Source organism: Malaclemys terrapin, chromosome 1 (assembly GCF_027887155.1).
Source record: "Malaclemys terrapin pileata isolate rMalTer1 chromosome 1, rMalTer1.hap1, whole genome shotgun sequence".
Lineage (NCBI taxonomy): Eukaryota > Metazoa > Chordata > Testudines > Emydidae > Malaclemys > Malaclemys terrapin.
This window is the reverse complement of record NC_071505.1, coordinates 286308496-286329384: the sequence shown is the minus strand read 5'-3', so window position 1 is coordinate 286329384 and position 20889 is coordinate 286308496.

The window sequence follows — 20889 nt, the reverse complement described above, 5'->3', positions numbered from 1 at the left end:
GAGATTACCTCACACATCTTGTCTCAACAATACTTTAGTATTTTTCTCTGCTGAATGACATTGCTTTGTGACTGTCAATACCCATATAATAAATAAGTGTAGCCTTAACCCGAGAAGAATGGCTACATGGGCTCCTTTATATGACGAACTAAAGAAATCTCTATGCACCCTGTGATGGCCCACGCTTCTAGGGTCAGGGCAGCGTGGCCTAATGGCCAGAGTCTATGAAGTAGCCCTTCGGTGTAGGGTGGAGTGGCCTAGTGGCCAGAATTTATAGAGCCACCCTTCGGTGCAGGGCAGCGTGGCCTAGTGGCCAGAGTCTATAGAGCCACCCTTCGGGGCAGGGGAGCATGGCCTAGTGGCTAGAGTCTATAGAGCCACCCTTCAGGGCAGGGCAACATGGCCAGAGTCTATAGAGCCACCCTTCGGTGCAGGGCAGCGTGGCCTAGAGGCCAGAGCCCATAGAGTAGCCCTTCAGTGTAGGACAGTGTGGCCTAGCGGCCTGAGTCTATGGACCCACCCTTCGGTGAGGTTTCCCGGGCAGGAGGTACCACCTCGTCACCCTCCCTGGGTCACTTCCTACCAGAGTTTGCACTGGGGTTTCCCATGAGATGTCGGGTTCCCTGTGTTCAGCGGGGCCGATCATCTCTGGGGGCTCCTCCAGTCCTCGGGGTGCGGGCGGGCCGTGAAAGGCTTCAATTCCCAGTGCAGTCAATGGCTGTGGCTGGCCCTCCGCAGGAGCTTCCCAGGCGGGTCCTTCTCCTGCAGCCTCCAGCCCAGAATGAGCTGGGCTCCCTCCCTTTATACTACTAGAGTACTTGGAGCATGCCCAGTCTCACCGGGGAGGCGGGACTTCTGCTGTTAATAACATGGGCTCAACCCTGTCTGGGCTAGTGTGGGGTAAGCAGACCCCATCACACACCCCTAAACATAAAGATGTTTATGAAGAGAGATTTCTCAAGCATTCCAGTTAGTGGAAGGTGATGCTATCTTAGTTCTTTCCGTAGACCAATTTTTGGCTATTTTTACAATTTTCATCCTCTCCATGCAATGCAAAGTAGTGGGTGACATGGGCCAAAAGTTAAGTGCGACTATGATCAGGACTTTGCCAGTGTCAAATCATGGTTCTGTGGAAGTTGATGATGTCTCTGATCAGAGAGAGATATTCTGAATTAAATAGGGCACCTAGTCAACATCTTGGATGCAAAATCCGTGATTGTTAAAAAAAGGGGGGGAAGAGGGTAGGTCTTCCCTGTTACCAAGAGAATACAATTAATGATCCCTTGACTGTTTCATTGACTTCAGTTGGACTGTTTGTATGAGTGATAATTAAAGTGACCAAATATTGGACAATCAGGCCTTAATGTTGATCTACCTCATACTACATATGTAGCAGTCTGGGGAGCATTTATCACATGTTCATACATTATTGGGGAAAACCCTTTTTCTAAAAGCCAAGATAAGCCCAGATTATGCCCAGAGATAGTTGTCTAGGTGTCTCAATCAATTTAGAGTGTGTTGCTTTTGAACAGAACTGATCAGACATCAGTATACAGGCACTACAGGGCAAATCCTAGTCCCATTGATATCACCAGTGGCAGAAGTCCCACTGATTTCAATGAGACCAGGATTTGACTTCAGGGAAGGGTCAGTGACACTGGTAGAGTCAATGAAACATCAGGAGGAGATTTTATAGAAAACAGGCTTCTCAAACACACCAACAATATGGGACAAAATAAATCACAAAATCAGAAGTTGAATAGTAAGCAGGTTGAATTTCACTATGAAAGGGTTGTGTTTTCATATTTGTCTAACTAAAGCTTGGCATCTAAATAGAGATTTAGGTGCCCAACTATTATTTTAGGTGTCTAAATTTAGGTACCTACATTCAGAAACTGGGACTAAAGAGTGTAAGGTATTTTAAAGGGCATATTAGAGCACCAAAGGATTTAGCTGGGTACCATAAAGGAAATAAAACTATAAGCACTGTAACTGAAATTAAACTTTCCCATCCCATCATAACAAATGCTGCTATGAGACAATTAATATCAACAATATTTTTAAATAACTTGCCAGGATAATATATATTTCTGAATCCACTGTAAAGTCTAATTTCTAAATAGGTAGATGTGTAATCTACTTCAGCAAGGCAATAACATTATTTTCTAGATAATGAGATAATACTCACTTAGATATTTTTAAATCCCTCATTAATAGACAAACAATGCTCATAACATACCCTTAGAGCCCCAACCGGGGTTATTCTATCTACTACCTAAGATCCACAAACCTGGAAATCCTGGACGCCCCATCATCTCGGGCATTGGCACTCTCACTGAAGGACTGTCTGGATATGTGGACTCTCTACTCAGACCCTACGCCACCAGCACTCCCAGCTATCTCCGTGAGACCACAGATTTCCTCAGAAAACTACAATGCATTGGTGACCTCCCAGAAAACACCATCCTAGCCACCATGGATGTAGAGGCTCTCTACACAAACATCCCACACACAGATGGAATACAAGCTGTCAGGAACAGTATCCCTGATGATGACACAGCACAACTTATTGCTGAGCTCTGTGACTTTATCCTCACGCACAATTATTTCAAATTTGGTGACAATATATACCTCCAGACCAGTGGCACCACTATGGGCACCTGCATGGCTCACAATATGCCAACATTTTTATGGCTGACCTGGAACGCTTCCTCAGCTCTCATCCACTCATGCCCCTTCTCTACCTACGCTATATTGATGACATCTTCATCATCTGGACCCATGGGAAGGAGACCCTGGAAGAATTCCACCATGATTTCAACAGCTGGACCAATCTACACAGGAGGTCCACTTCCTAGACACCACCGTACAAATAAGCGATGGCCACATTAACACTACCCTAAACCGAAAACCAACCGACCGCTACGCCTACCTTCATGCCTCCAGCTTCCACCCCAGTCACACCATATGATCCATCGTCTACAGCCAAGCACTGAGGTACAATCGCATCTGCTCCAACCCCTCAGACAGAGACCAACACCTACAAGATCTTCACCAAGCATTCTCAAAACTACGATACCCACACAAGGAAATAAAGAAACAAATCAACAGAGCCAGACGTGTACCCAGAAGCCTCCTGCTACAAGACAGGCCCAGAAGAGAAACCAACAGAACTCCACTGGCCATCACCCACAGTCCTCAGCTTAAACCTGTCCAACGCATCATCAGTGATCTACAACCCATCCTGGACAATGATCCCTCACTTTCACGGACCTTGGGAGACAGGCCAGTCCTCACCCACAGACAACCTGCCAACCTTAAGCATATTCTCACCAGCAACCACGCACCGCACCATAACAACTCTAACTGAGGAACCAACCCATGCAACAAACCTCTATGACAACTCTGCCCACATATCTACACCAGCAACACCATCACAGGACCTAACCAGATCAGCTACAACATCACCGGCTCATTCACCTGCACATCCACCAATGTTATATATGCCATCATATGCCAGCAATGCCTCTCTGCTATGTACATTGGCCAAACTGGACAGTCACTATGCAAGAGGATAAATGGATACAAGTCAGATATCAGAAATGGCAATATACAAAAACCTGTAGGAGAACACTTCAACCTCCCTGGCCACACAATAGCAGATGTAAAGGTAGCCATCTTACAGCAAAAAAACTTCAGGACCAGACTCCAAAGAGAAACTGCTGAGCTCCAGTTTATTTGCAAATTTGACACCATCAGATCAGGATTAAACAAAGACTGTGAATGGCTATCCAACTACAGAAGCAGTTTCTCCTCCCTTGGTGTTCACACCTCAACTGCTAGCAGAGCACCTCACCCTCCCTGATTGAACTAACCTTGTTATCTCCATACTGATTTATACCTGCCTCTGGAGATTTCCATTACTTGCATCTGAAGAAGTGAGGTTCTTACCCACGAAAGCTTATGCTCCCAATACTTCTGTTAGTCTCAAAGGTGCCACAGGACCCTCTGTTGCTTTTTAATAAACTGTAAACCAGTAAACCTTTAGAGGATGAAAACTAAAATAATATTGTCTGGTCAAGGTGGTTTTATCAAAAGTATTTTGGCCGCAAGTATTTTAAAAAGATTTATGTCATATAATCACTCATACCACATCTGTGCAGAATCCTAGGGCAGCTTTTGGCTAGGATTAGGCAAACACTGCTTTGCTTTTTGCACTTTCAACTGCGCAAAAGGGAGGGAAAATGTTACCAAATTAGAAAGTGAGCACTCACTCTAACTCATTTTTTGCACAGACGTAAAGAATTGGGTGGGTGTGGACATTCATGCCTCTATATGACTGAGGAGTTATTTTCTGAAGAATTTGCACTACATGTTTCATTTGCTTATCCATTATCAGGGAGCTTTCCCTCGGCACCGCAGCACATTTATATAGAGCCAGATTCATGGCCTCTGGTATGGCCATAGTACGGAGAAGCTGAGTTCCCCAGCTGGCACAGAGCTAATACAGCCCACTCCAGGTCACCCACTCCCACTCAACCTGGTATATGGGATGAGTCTGAGGGAGCTGGAGGCGGAATAGTGCTTTGTGCTGTGTAATCTTTGGTTTCATAACAGTCCCTAGAACAGGGATCGGCAACCTTCTCACGAGAAGCCATGGCCAGCACATCCCTCGGCCTGCGCCACTTCCCGCAGCCCCCATTGGCTTGGAGCGGCGAACTGTGGCCAGTGGGAGCCGCAATCGGCCGAACCTGCAGATGCGGCAGGTAAACAAACCGTCCCGGCCCACCAGGGGGCTTATCCTGGTGGGCCGCATGCCGAAAGTTGCCAATCCCTGACTTAGAAGCTGTAACCAGCCAGAATAAGTTACAGCAGCATTGAAGCTGCTCTAACTTTAACAAGGGGCTGAACTAACCATAATATCTCCAGGACTGTGTAGCACAAAGATGACCTGCCACACCCTATGTATAAATGAATGCTAAATCAGCATTTGATAAACTGAAGTGAAAGCAAGAAAGAGGAGAGAAGGAAAAGAAAGAACACTCTTGGCTTGGCTTGTTTTAAAGAAACAAAGCTCATTGGCATCATGTCTGAGTGAGATAAGTGCCATGCGGATTGTTTGGACTTTGGTGGCATGGCATGGGTGCAACTAAGGGCAGATTTTGGCTGTACACCTCATAACATTTTCCCCACTAGTTCAGATTTTTTGTAATATCTGGTTTACTCTCTTTCGCACAATGAGTTTTATTGACTTTAAGATACTGCTAAGAAACACATATGGAAGCATATACATTATTCAGAAACATAAAGCAAAACTGTACAGCATGCTTCCATTTGGGAGTTCTCTATTTTTATAAAGGTCAGAGGGCTGGAAACTACTAAAAAGATAATGGGTCTGGATTCATCCCTGGTGTAATGCTGTTGCTCCATTGCCTTCCTTGGAGTTGCATGTGGGATGAATCTGACCCAGTAGCTCCAGATACATTTTTAAATGGTCAATTCCTCATTGTAAAGAAGCCTCACATTCTGGAAAATAATGACTTTGTCAGCTGTCTCAGAACAGGACAAAGTCTTTAAGGGCACAAGAGATTTCCTCTCACTTCAAGAGTGGGTCACTTGAGGTCAAGACTGAGGCACATTGGCAGGAAGCTTGCAAAGGTGATGCCTGTACCTGTTCTGTGAACAAATGGGACTTCTGTCTCCAATATTGTCACTCTGCAATATGATAGTATACCATATTTTTAAGCTAGCTTCATATCTACATATATCTATGGCATGCAGGTTAATGTGGTGTGGCAAAAGCGTTTTATCAACATGCCATGTTTATCACCAGTAGTGAAGCCAGAAGAGAGTTACAGTATGTAGGTCAACCAAACCCTTGAGAATAATACTTTTTAACCACATCCACATTGTCATGTATTGCCACTGAAAAGCTATTTGAGATCCATTTTAGGGAGTTTTTTAAAAAATATCATTGGTGTTGTTTTCTTTTCTTATCCCTCCCTCTCTAAAACCTTGTCCTTGGTTATCCTAAATTCAACTGTACAAGATTCAGGGGAACCATAATTTATTTTTAAAAGTCATCTAAAATACCATTTGTATGCAAACAATGTCAGAAGCAAGAGCTCTGAATACCATTTAGAAGCTAGGTAACTCCTCTTTTCTTTCAATGGCATGTTTCAACTCCTGTTGCAAGATATCAGTCCTTAAATTTGTCGTTCATCTAGGTTTAACTATTATGCACCCTAGGAGAGGAAGAATTCTGCATTTAGGGGAAACAAAGAAACATTTCCCTGGGAGGCTATTTAAAAAGAAAAAAAGCAGATGAAGGAAACTATTGAGGGGTTTGTTATGTCATGGATAATCCCAGAGGAGATGGATTAGGAGGCAGAAGGCAAATGTGTATGATAAATTGTGAAACCGTGTGATAAACTTTATTAATCAGATGGGTCAGCAATATTGCATAGATGTTGCCACTGCACATGGTGTACACCTGGTATATATCTATATACCATATGCTACTAGATCAGGATAGCTTACTGTTCTCCAAAGTACAGTCCAGTACTCTAAAAACATTTCTTTCAGCTTTATTAAAATAATGGAACAAATATTCAAAGAAAAAAAATCAGTAATCGCTCAATTTTAGCTTTTAAGAGTGTGGGCCCTGCTGAGGTGAGAGAGAAAGGAAGCATAACCCTTGAGTGGAGTGCCTGGAGGCATTATGCCTTTGAAAGCAACTTCTTCAGCATGCAGCAGAATTATTGCTATGGAATTTGCGTCAACACGTCACCATAGGATGCCAGATATGGATAAAACTCTTATAGGCAAGCCTTTCCATCACATTTTTGCACTGATGCCAGCTAATCCTTTATTAGAAAAACATACAAACAGCAACCTTAAAAGCCAGTTGTAGAAGGAGTCCCCTTTCTTTCAGTGACAGAAAAGAGCTCTTTTTCTAGAACCATTGCTAGAAGGTCCTAGCTACAATGGACTGACAACTCTACAGCCTGCTTGGTAAAAGAGGCCTTCACTTTCAGTGATACAATTAATTATGAGCTCATATCAGCAGCTATTATTATTTATTTATGTTGAGTCGCAATAAAGTATATAAAGAGACACCAGTTTAAAACCCTACATGCTTCTGACACACATTTAGACAAATAAACTAAAACCAACAACTAAGGCCACCAACAACCCCTAACAAACTTCCTGCCCTGTGCCCAAAGCCAAACAAATAAATAACCCTTACAGAGTACTCTAACAGTCAAAGGACCTGGGCTAATTTAGATAATGTAGGTGTCTAACTATCCAACTGTGCTTTCAAATCAGGCAATTAGAAACCTAAACTAGGGCTTTTTGCCTACAATTAATTGCAGGCACAGAACTACACACACACACACACACACACACACACACACACACACACACGAGAGGCTGGGATTAAAGCCTCCTTAAAAATATGTCTCTGTACTGCATGTCTGTAATGCCAACCAAATGCAATATGGTTACCTATTTGTGAGTTGTGGCCATCAAAAGCACTTCTTCAAAAGCCAAAAGGGTCCATTAACCTGTTCCACCCTAACCCCAAAACAAAATATCTAGGGGAAGAACCCAGAGAAAAATGTCAACAGGGCTAGGCAGTTTTTTCTTCCACCTCTGGCAATGGTATTGTGCCCACCCTATCCTACTTCCAGGTAACGTCTCTTTATTTCTTTCTATTTTGATCTGAGCTCTTCAGCTGGGCTAGGTCTGTTTTTCTGGGAAAGGATTTCACAGCCCAATAGACTTTGCTCTCAGGATATTTATATAGATATTCAGCCTAAATTTCCCCCTTCTCTGTTTCATCCCACTATTCCTTGTATCACCCTAAATAATTCTTCGCCATCCTTGAATTTTATACCCTTCAGCCACATATAGACTGTAATCTTATCTGCTACAAGTGACTCTTGTATACCGAAAGTTTCATTCTGCATGTCTTTCTCAGGCAAATTTTCTATTGCCTTCAATGGATAAGTACTGCAGGCTTTGGACCATAGTCATTTCTAAAGTTGTAAAGTACATTGGGATTCTTTGGAATGACAGTTGCATATAAATGTATAGTATTTATTAATGATGATGTTGCCTGGTACTGAAGTCTTAATAGATCCAAAATTTATATTGGGTCTCATGGGAATTTTACCTGCATTAGGACTGTAGGCATAGGCCAATTATTCTTATTACGGTTGCTACTTCAGGATCATTGAGGAGATTTTGTGAGGTATATTTTTACATTTCAAGTTTTTATCAGCTGCAGATCAATAAGGAAGGAGTTGTGGCTTTGAAATTGCACAACAGCTGTGGACAAAAAGAAATGGAAAAATTATGTATTCTTAAATATACTGAAATCACTAGGAAAAAGCAATTTTAAAATTCAGCACAGGAACCCAAACCATTGTGCAGAAAAACACAGAATCTCTTGGACAATATTAAATATCTAAATGTAAATGAACCACTGTTAATATGTAATAGTATTAACCTACAATAATGCTGTCTTTTTATTTACACAATGCTGTTTTGTTGCCATTATAATGACAACTGGAAAACATGAAAGGAAATCGAGCATTACGGCAGCTGAGTTCATGCTAAGTTCACTATGAAATACCACATCCTTCGGAAGATGCAGGGCTGGAACCAGCAACCACTTGGGAGTCTCAGCTACATTGGCCTGATATGAAAAAGTTTAGAACAATTTAGTATTTTCTATCTTACGGCCTGCCCCTAGCCACGCTATTTGTTGAGACCTGTGATCAGATTACTGAAAGATTACACTTTAACCTACATTTAATCTAAACTAAACAGGTCTCAGAAGCTGTTATGAAATTCAATTTCACTGCTTTCAAGAGTGGGGCGAAGAGTGGTTTTTGTTATTTTTTTTTGGTATATTAAATGCTGCTGTGCAATAGTAACATGTTTCCATTGGGGTTTAACACCAGTGGAGTGAAAATGTAACTTGTCCTCTCATATCAAGGAGGATATGTTGTATGCAATTACTTCTACAGACATCAATAATATGATGGGCGCAAGGTCAGGAGGAATTACACTGAAATGTATGTCGGGGTAAATCTCAGTGGAAAACATACTGCTTTTATGAAACATTTCAAATACAGGCCATGGAAATTTAAAATCTGTCTCCGTATATTTATTTTTAATAGTAAAGTACAGCCTGTCATTCTTCAATCCTTTTCAATTAGTGTTCTTTTTATTGGGCTTCTTTGAGTCCAGTAACTTTACAATCTCTTTTAAACTCATCTTTAATAAGCATTTACAGTTGACTAGACTTTGCTTATACTGTGTTTATTAGTTTCAGACTCCATCAGGGTTTAGGCAATTTTATCCTCCTGTTCTTATACACTATATAATGATAAAGCAGCAAATAAAAGACTTTGTGATGACAGGTTGTTTTTTTTTTCAATTTTGTGCATGAGTCACTTTACTTGTATAGATGACAAATGCTATCTTTAATTTGACTTGCATATCATTTAGACATTACTTAAAGGGTCAGACATTACTTGCTTATTAACGGTTGCAAGAGGTCTTTTGGATCTACAGTAGTGAACTAGACACTTTATTTAGGGTGAGATGTTGTCAAGACTTACCCAAGTAACTAAGTCTCTAAGGTGCCAAGTACTCCTGTTCTTTTTCCAAGTAACCAAAACTCTGCAGTGTCTCTTTTTCCGCCCCCAGTGCTTAGTAGATACCTCAAGAAAATGCAAATAAAATCAATTCTGCTTTTTTCATTAACATAAATGCAACAGAGGATGAATGTTATAACCTTAAGTAGAAAATCTATTCAGTTTTGGCTGGTAGCAAAACTTGGTTTTTCCTAATTGAAAGGGAATAAAGTAAAATATTAATTTACTTCATAAAGAATGCATCCTTCCAGTTCATTCTAGTAGCTACTTATCTTCCAGAAAGGCATCTAGTCATGATTTGCAGACCAAGAGAGGGAGAATCCACCACTTCCCTTGGTAGTTTGTTTCAGTATTTAACTACCCTCACCGTTAAAATTTTGTGCCTAATTTCTAATTTAAATCTGTCTTCAGCTTCTGGCTATTGGTTCTTATTATGCCTTCTCTGCTAGATTAAAGAGTCCTTTGTTACCTGATATTTTCTCCCTGGTAAGGTACTTATACACTATCATCAAATCACTTCTCAATTTTCTTTTTGATAAGTTAACGGATTGAGCTCTCAGATGCTCACTGTAAGGCATTTTTTCCTTAGTCCTCGAATAATTTTGTGGCTCTTTTCTGCACCCTCTCACATTTTTCAATACCCTTTTTGAAATGTGGACACTAGCACTGGATGCAGTATTCCAGTATCAGGCTCACCAATGCCACATTCACCTCCCTACTCCTACTCACCCTGCTTATATATCTAATGTTCATATTAGCCCTCTTTGCCACACCATGACCCTGGGAGCTCATGGTCAGCTGATTGTCCACTACTAGGTCCCCTAAATCCTTTGCAGAGTCACTTCTTTCCAGGAAAGCATACTCCCATTCTGTAGGCACAGCCTACATTTCTTGTTCCTAGATGTATAACTTGGCATTTGGCTGTATTTAAAATTGTTTTGTTTGAATAGGCCCAGCTTAAGAAGCAATCTAGATCATTGTGTATGACTGACCAGCCCTCATAATTATTTACCACTCTGCCAAACTTTGTGTCTTCTACAATTTTATCAACAGTGATTGTATATTTACTTTCAGATCGCAAAGGTTGATACTATGAGCCTGGTACTGATTGCTGCTGAACCCCACTAATAACAACCCATGCAATGATGATTTCTTATTGACAAATACTTTTTGAGATCTACCAGTTAGCCAGTTGTTAATCCATTTAATGTGTACTTTATTGATACAGTATAGTGCTAATTTTTCATGTGCCTAATTTTTCTTTGTGTGGGGGGGAAAAGGGGTAATTTTTTAACGGAATGAAAACTGCCTTTCTTTTTTTGGTTGTTGTCATATTAATGATCAGTTTGTTTCCTACTCTTCCTGTTCTCACTTCTGTGCTGTTCCTGCTTGCCTTTTGGCAGCCAATTCAGGGCTACATTTCTTGAGAGTATATAAAACTAACAGTGTTATGTGGCTCTACTGACAGAAGGAGTGCTCGTGCAAAGCAAGATGAATGGGATGTCAGTTTTCCCTATCAGGGGATCTCTATATAGTGACTCAGATGAGAACTGAGAGAACTTGACACAGAGGCGAGACAGAACCAGCTATGGATTTAAATGCAACTCCAAATCTCATATAGTTTTGAAGTTACTATTAGAGTACAAAATTTGTCATAAAAGACTTGTCAGTGCAGAGTTCATTAAAGTAACGGATGATAGTGTTTTATCTGGATACTACTAAGCCCTCCTGCGGTAGGTCTGAGTTCTACTTACAGCACTGAAGAGAGAGGAAAAAATGTTTTTCCAATGTTTTCCTCCAGGTTTACCTTGGTTTGAATCTCTGTGGAGTAGCTTCTCCTAGCATCTAAGTATTTCTTTTCCTTATTTCTCCTTTTTGCCTTCTTTGTTAAACTCAGAGGTGTGTTTGTGATGTCAATTCAAAGTCACTTGAGACTTGCCTGAGACTGGAGGTGAGGTGTTAAACCTCACAAGGCTGAATTGGAACACTTAAGGTGAGAGACAGGGCTTTAATCATTTGCACTGTGGCTGCCACACTAGAAACTTCGTGACCTTGCTTGAGTTTTCTTTTCCTTAAAGTCCAGAATCAATAAAGGTATTCATGACTGGGGAATGACTTGTGTTTAACTCTGGCCTAAAAGTTGGGTAGGCATCAAAAGGGCTTTTTTATCAGATGTGGAGAGTTTACAAACTGTGGCTCTGAAGCTCTGAATTTCACTATTTTGACTTCCAGGTTTGTAAATAATTCAAAGCAACAGCACTATCTCCGATAGAACACTTAATCCTTCGGCTTCAGGTTCATATTTTCTTCACATTTGCTGCACATCACAGAGATTTGATTTTAAGTTTACTGATGCACCTCAACACTTGCTGGCAGAGGAAGAAATTGTCTATGTTGTTATTACTAAATTTCAGTTTCTGGGATTTGGGTGGATTACCTACACTCCCCAAAGATCATATTTTAAAACATTTTTTGCTGACACTAATGACCTAGATTGACAAATAATTTTTTTTTATAAATGCTGAAGAGCAAAGTCATCCCAATTTACTGGTTTATAACAAGTCTAACAAAGCTGAAGTCCTGTTTTTTGCCAGTATTGATACAGCACTTCGCAATACAATACCAAACACATGTTAATATGGTATTAAAAACAGTGTGGCTCTCTTAAAAAAAAAAGGAGGGGTGCATTAAGAAGTCCTATATAAACTCAGAACAGTTCTCTCCATATATGATGGGTTCCTAGGTGAAAGTTAAAATCACATCCCAATAAAACAGATTTAATGCCCAGTGCTGTGTATGAAGAAAATCCCTTGAACTATGCAGGAGATCAGAGGCAGGATGAGAGTGTGGCTGGCCATAAATACCAGACCCTAGTCTGAGTCCCTAGCCCTAAAATTACATCTTATCTCTTGTTGCACTTGAGGTATTTGTGGATTGAAACTTTAGGTTGTAAGATCCGGAGGGCAGGTTCCTCTCTCTTGGTTGCTCTGTAAAGTGCTATGCAAATATGTGGCACTGCATGAAGAAACACTGCTTAGTCTTTCCTTCGTAGCCATTCCCAAAGTATGACATCAAGATATGACTAATTGAAATGATCAGATTTCAGGACTATGGAACTCACAGCCTTAGAAGGTCACTGAGGGTATGTCTACACTTCAAAAATGGCATGTTTTTAACTTGGGTTAGCAAACATAGGTTAAAATAGCAGTGAAGACATGGCAATTTGGCTTTTAACTTGGGTTAACGGTTCAAATTAAAGTGTACAGAGCACTGCAGGGTTGGACTCAAGCTGCTAGCCTGATTAGAAAGTGGAGTTGCCATGTCTTTACTGCTATTTTAATCTGAGTTAGCTAACACAGGTTAGCTACCCTGAATTCAGAGTCCACCTTTTATTTGCTGTGTAGATATTCCCTGAGCCAAGTAACCAGCAGTTCCATGTATTTGATAATTTGATGGCATTTGTAGTTTTTTGATGTAGACATACCTATAATCAAATGTGGTCAATCAAGATATTTTCCACTGCATGCATCCGATGAAGTGGGTTTTAGCCCACGAAAGCTTATGCTCAAATACATTTGTTAGTCTCTAAGGTGCCACAAGTACTCCTCGTTCTTTTTGCAAGATATAAACTGTTCACCCAAAGAGGTCAGAAAGAAATTCCCCCCCTATAGAGCATTCAACACCATTATGGTATGAGCAATTTATTTTTCCTCTGACTGATCAGTATCTACAACTGAAGTACACGGGACACCAGTCTTGACTGTTTGACCCACGATAGCAAATTTTATGCTCCTGTGATCCTATGTAGGATAAGAACTTGGAAGAATAATATCTCATTCAGATTTTTAGCTAGAGACAAAAGAAATTCTTACTTCAAAGGACTATTGAATGTAAAAAAAAATCATTTCATGTCGATTGGAAAGCAAGCTTTGTGGTTTCTTTGATCCAAAATGAGATTTGCTTTTCAAGAGTCTCATAATCAGGGAAACTGAATTTCCTCAAGCTGATTTGTTGTGGGTCTTTATTTATTTATTTATTTATGTATTTACATTTAATGTTAATAATGTGGAATTGTTTTATCTCTGGAGAGCAGAAGTCTCCTCGCAAACCACCTGCAGTGTCTTTTCATGAGCACCAAAGAAGTTTCCTTTCACCTAGCTTGTAGATATTGTATATGATCCATTTTCAAAATAAGTGTGAACATTAATCCTCCAAGAAGGTTTAGTATGACTGTCGAAAGTATTTATCTCACTTGTACAAATTACTGATCACTCCAGAAGAGGAATAAATGCCAGGGTAGGCCTCCTGACTGCCCTTCTACTGTTACTGTCTTTGGCTCTCTAAAAGCTGGAATGACTACATAGGGCAATAGTTTTTGTCATCAGAAATGCCACTGGTAATTGATGATTTAAACAATTGTGCTTTATTTACTGAATAGAATTGGAATTGATCCGGACAGGTAATGTTTTTGATCTAATGTTGACATTTACAGGAAGTGAGGATATTTCCCAAAACATGTCCTTAATTAAACTGTCTTCAAAGTGATGTCACAGGAGAGGACAAGATATGGCAAGATTTCAGGCTTTCACAGTGGGATGAACAATCTAAAAGCTTTTGCTTCTGCTTGTTAAAAAGTGGGCTGTCCACTTGAGGATTTGAAGATTGGTCTGTTCAACGGTCACAGATCTTAGCAAGTGCTCCATTTGTGATCATCTACTAGGACTGCTGTGAGGGGAATCCAAGCTAGAGGCTGGCAACCAGATCCAAATCCAGTGAGCCTCCACTACAAGTGTCAGGTTCAGGTTGGGTCAGGTCAGAAAACAACCTGATCCTCTTGGGCTCAGGCGGTGTCCTCTTCAATCACCTGCTCCTGCCTGTGAGGACATCAGGTCATTGTCTGCACACCCTGCTCCTGCCGGCTGCTGCCACCTCACTGCACTGTGGGTGTTGCAGAGTAAGTGTATTAATGAGTCTCTGTGCCTTACACGTCTCAGCACACAAAGTGCAGCGAGGCAGTGATGACTTGCAGGAGTGGGGCATGCATCCATTTCCTCACCGACCCCATGGGCAGGAGGCAGCTGAAAATGAATCACAGGCATGGGGCATGTGGAGTAGAAAGCCCCCAGTAGGCCAAGCCCCAAGGATGAAGTGGGGGCAGTGCTGACACAGGTTCGGGGGGGAAGTGTTGGGTCTGAGTCAAGTCTGATAAGGACTCAATGCTCTTAGATTGGATGTGGGTCAAGTGTACCTGGATCAGGCTCGGATCCAGGTCTGGTTTTAAAATTAGACCTGAGCAGACCTCTAATCCAAGCCTGTGTGCTCTGAATCTCCTGGGGTGTGTTAAGCTTTTGAAGCATCAGCAGACTTCAGACCTGGTTCTTCCCCTTGTAGCCTGATTTGGGGTGTGTTAGTAATGTTTATTTGATTTATCAACTTAATGTAATTATTTTAATTAATTTTAATTAATTAATACTAGTAATAATAATTAATCATTCATATTAATTAGTATGGGTTTAGGCTCGCCAATTTGTTTGATCAGAAGATAAAAGTTTGTGTCCCGAATCAGGCTCCACAGAATTTATAAAAGGACTTTCGGGGGTATGACAGGAAGCTTACACTGAGACAGATATAGTCATAAAGACTTTTTATTAAAATCAATGAAATAGTAAGTAAATGGTAAAACAGTTAGAATTACAGAGTTACAATTGTATTACTGTTATTCAAGAGATACATATGGTAATACAATATTATGTGCTGCAAACTTTGGTTAATACTCACACTCTGTTTTGATAACCTGGTGTTGGAAGATACAGGACCTCACCTCTGGTGGTTCCGGTTTTACACCTCTGGCACAGGTGTGCAGAGGAAACTAATGCGAAGAGCTGTTAAAGCTACTTTAGAATTTACTTTCTAGCTTAACTAAAATAATTTAATACACAAACTAAAATAAAGCTTAGCGAGACCAAACTTAGCCGAGTCCTTTTTGAACGTAAAGTTTGAAAAGAAAATAAGTACGGCCTATTACTGGTTAATAGCCGTCGTAGATGGATAGCATCAATACGTAGTTGAAGGTGAAGATAGCGAAGTGTAGTGAAGAGAGGAGTAATGGAGAGTAGAGAGAAGTGAGTGAAGTGAAGAAGTAGGAGGAGGAGGTGGTGGTGGTTCCATAGTGAGGTAGGTTACCTCTTTTCATAGGAATAAATGCCAGAAATCCTTCCTCTCATGCCCAAATTTCACTCTTCCCCCACAGAAATGTTAGGGTACACTTACCCCATAGGCTAATATGTATGTGTGTATGGATGACAGGTATGTGCGCACTGGTGGTGTACTTGTTAAGTCTGTGGGTACAAGTTTGAAAAATTCCCTATGCCATCTTCATTGTCTATTGATCTAGCTAAAGGTCTTAGACCTAGGTGTAGGCACTTTGTTTGGGTATAGGAAAAACAAGTTAAAAATGTCATTTTTGCTTTTCTGGGTAAAAGGGCCAAAAAGGATATAGATATGCTAACTTTGCTTTAGCTTAACATGCAGGTTTTTGGCCTGTAGGTTTCTTGCATTACAGCCAAACTTATTTTTAATATGAATTTATAGACCTATTACAATACAAGACTTATAAGAAAAGATGTATTTATGCAGGCAAGCAGATTAATCCTGATGGCGACACCCTGGCCTCTCTGGCATATATTCTGGGCATGGAATCTCAGTCTGTTTCCCCTTCTCAGAAGTGTGGCTTCTCAACCCCCCCTGTCCTAGGTGCCGGGACCAGCACTGACCCCCCTAGTTACTTAAACTCACCCTTCTCCCAGAACTCAACCCCAAATGTGTTAAGCTTCTGATTTACAATTTAACTCTCTCAGGGGCATGCAGCAGTTAACCCCACACACTTTGCACAGGCTAACACTTTTATATTTAGTAAAGTAAAGCTCAGGTGAATATAGATCATTTGAAACAATAAACACTAAACACTTGTCCCTGCCTCAGTTTCCTCACCACTCCAGAACACTCTTTATGCCAAGGTCTAAGTCCCTTGGGTTGTCCAGAGTCCTGGGGGGCTATCCAGGCACAGAAAATCAGGCAGTGACCCCTGTTGCATGAGGCTGCTACACGCTTGGTGATCTCTTCCTCCTAGAGACCCTTACCCAATTTCTGTGACCTTGTTCTCTCTTCCTCCATGCTTTCTGTTCCAGTCTGACTCCTGTTTCTGTGTATGTATTTATGTAAACTTCTTCTGGTCACTTGGTCTCTTTTGTTCTACTCCTGGTAAATTTTCATTGCTCCAAGCCCTGACCTACTTTTTAGCATAATCTTTGTGCAGTCTACATACCTTCGTTAACTTAAGTATTTCACTTTGTATCTGTCTGATGTGTACATGTTATAGGGCCTGTCAGCAATGGTGAATCCACATATTATATAGGAATTCATGATATAGCATTTTTTTACAATACAACTTCATAATATCAGTCGGAATTCGTAAATTGTACAGCCTCAGTTTATCACAACAACTTGTGTATTCTAGTTGATATTGTGCAGATGGTATCAAGCGGAGTGCCCCAAGGGTTGGTCCTGGGGCCGGTTTTGTTCAGTATCTTCATTAATGATCTGGAGGATGGCGTGGATTGCACCCTCAGCAAGTTTGCAGATGACACTAAACTGGGAGGAGTGGTAATACGCTGAAGGGTAGGGATAGGATACAGAGGGACCTAGAAAAATTAGAGGATTGGGCCATGTTGAGATGAGTTCCTGTCTGCATCCTGTAAAACTTACCCATACCGGTACTGCCCTGGCCTCTTCTTTTGTCATTCAGTGTTGCACGCATTCTATAGCAATATGCATTTCTTCACCTTTTGGGGGCGAAGCCAGACTCTGAGGCACCTGCTCCCCTACTTGGTGTAAACTTTGCTTGTGCCAATCAAAAACGAACACAAACAGGTTTTGGGCCCCATCCCCTATGACACTTTTATGATGTCATAGTTGGTACTTTATGGGCTGCCTGCCATGTGCAGGCAGGGAGAGGAGAAAGAAAAACGAATCCTGTGTATCCTGTGTACACCCGTAACCGAGTCTGATCACCTCGAAGCCTCTCTCTCAGCTCACGTGTTTCAAACAGAGTGTCTACGTTTGCCGGTCGTTATGCGTTGGTTTGTATTTGTAAGTATCAGTTATTACTAATTGCTGCATCTTTGTTTATAAATATTGTTAGTAGATATTTTAGTCATTGTGTGTTTTAAGTTTCGTTAACTCTATTAGCTAATCAAACGCTGCTCCCTTACCCCTTGTAATTATCCCCAATAAAACTTTAAATTGATTCATTTTAGTTGTCTGTGTGTGTGTCTGCAGCTTGCATCGTGACCCATACTCTCCTTGCATCCCTTACCAATATAGTCTATTGCCACATGCAGCCTAGTAAATAACAGGCCTGCATTTTCTTTCACCCCTGTGTGCTCATGGCAATCCACATGGCGTCAGGGCCAAAAGAAATCTGATGAGGTTCAACAAGGACAAGTGCAGAGTCCTGCACTTAGGATGGAAGAATCCCTGCACTGCTACAAACGAGGGACCAAGTAGCTAGGCAGCAATTCTGTAGAAAAGGACCTATGGTTACAGTGGATGAGCAGCTGGATATGAGCCCACAGTGTGCCCTTGTTGCCAAGAAGGCTAACAGTATTTTGGGCTGTATAACTAGGAGCATTGCCAGCAGATCAAGGATCTTGATCATTCCCCTCTATTCGGCATTGGTGAGGCCTCATCTGGAGTACTGTGTCCAGTTTTGGGCCCCACACTACAAGAAGGATGTGGAAAAATTGGGAAGAGTCCAGCAGAGGACAACAAAAATGATTAGGGGGATGAAGCACATAACTTATGAGGAGAGGCTGAGGGATTATTTAGTTTGCAGAAGAGAAGAATGAGGGGGGATTTGATAGCTGCTTTCAACTACCTGAAAGGGGGTTCCAAAGAGGATGGATCTAGACTGTTCTCAGTGGTAGCAGATGATGGAACAAGGAGTAATGATCTCAAGTTGCAGTGGAGGAGGTTTAGGTTGGATATTAGGAAAAACTTTTTCACTAGGAGGGTGGTGAAGCATTGGAATGGATTACCTAGGGAGGTGGTGGAATCTTCTTCCTTAGAGGTTTTTAAGGTCAGGCTTCACAAAGCCCTGGTTGGGATGATTTAGTTGGGGATTGGTCCTGCTTTGAGCAGGGGGTTGGACTAGATGACCTCCTGAGATCCCTTCCAAACCTGATATTCTATGATTCTATGATTCTACTTCTCTGAGGGCTGGGGTGAAGTAGAGAGTGGAAAGATGCCAAACAGAACAAAGAAGCTAAGGTGTTGGTAGGGGATATATAAACAGAATCAAAGATCCTTACAGGAAAGCTTGGAATGAGACACAGGAAGTTTGGGCAAAAGCAAGAAAGTGCTCCGAACAAAGTCAGAGGAGGTGAGCTGGGGAAGAGGGCTCTGTGTTTCAGAACCCAAGCCATGCTCTGAAGCAGAATGACCTGGATACCCCCAGAAGATTTCAATCCCAGTCCAAAGAATGCTCTGGAGCAGTGGTGGGCAACCTGCAACTCATGGGCCACATGCGGCCCATCAGGGTAATCCACTGGCGGCCCATAAGACAGTGTTTACATTGACTGTTCGCAGGCATGGCCGCCAGCAGCTCCCAGCCACTGGGAACTGCAGCCACTGGGAACTGTGGGCAGCCATGCCTGTGGACAGTCAATGTAAACACTGTCTTGTGGACCGCCACCGGATTACCCCGACGGGCCGTGTACGGCCGGTGGGCCGCAGGTTGCCCACCAATGCTCTGGAGGGTTATTATTTTGTATGGATCTCTTTATGTCTCATGATATTAAAGAACAATAATGTGCTACCCCTGGGGCATAGTGTCTATGTGTGTTATATGTGTCACAGCTACCACATGCCCCTGGATGACTAAACTGTAATCCAGAGGGCCTGTGCCTTTGGTGTGAATCTGCAAGAGCATGTGTTTAAACTACCGGGGTATCTTGGGGCTCAGTGCTGTTCCTGGGAACCTTAGGCATGCTCAGGGGCTATGTTTCCATGAAGGGGTAACAGACTGATAGTCAAAGCCCAGAAAATGTGCCAGAGAGACAAAGGGATGATCCAGTGCTGCAGCCTGCTGAGATCCAGGAAAACTTAAAGCAGCTGGGGATCCAGAGATTGAGATTACGGTGATCAAATAGCAAATGTGAAAAATTGGGATGGAGGTGGGGGATAATAGGTGCCTGTATAAGACAAAGCCCCTAATATAGGGACTGTTCCTATAAAATCAGGACATCTGGTCACCCTGGTTGAGTTTCTCCTCACAGTAGTCTAGTGAGTGACCCTGCAGGAACTTCCAACAGGAACTGTGATACAAGCCCTAGAGCAGTGGTTCCCAAACTGGGGTTCGTGAACCCCTGGGGGTTCACAAAATGTTACAGGAGGTTCTCGGGAAAAAATTCCCTAATGGCGGACAGAGCTGTCCCTTGGGACCCCGGACAGCACGGGGCCAGCAGCCTGGAGCCCCTGGACTTCCAAGAGCTAAGCAGATCAAAGCAAGCATATCTATCACACTGAGGAGATTTAAACTTCAAGACTCCTTATAAGAAATGAAAGGGAGGTGGATATTTTTTGCTGTTTTTAAAATTAAATAGGCAGGTAGTATTGTTTTTAAAATTATTATGAAGAACAAGTTTAAGCTTTGTTGTAACGTGCATTGTTTGCCTGGACTGCTCAAGCCCTGAATGCATATATAGGAGGAACTCTTTGAGTTGGTTTCTTAAATACCTTCCTGCTGTTTCAAATCTGATACTCCTTGATTAAACATAGGAGCCTTGTCTTATAACAGGCTTATTCAAAGTGATACAAGCTACAGAAGTGAGATCTTGGAAGAGTGTTGCCATTTTCATAACGTAATAAAAATAATGTAATTATAAATAATAATTAATAATAGTGTGTAATAAGCATGTCATAAAAACAAATTTTATATTTCCAAGATCACTGCTTTTATAATTTATACTCAGGTAAAGGAGAATATCCCTGGAAATATTCATTTTTAGGAGGGGGTTCGCGAGACTTGACATTTTCGTGAAAGGGGTTCACAGATTGTTAAAGTTTGGGAACCACTGCCCTAGAGGGAGCATGCAATGGACACATTCCCATAGTCTGGTAGAACTTTCTAGACACAAACAAATAGCTTGGCTGCACCTAA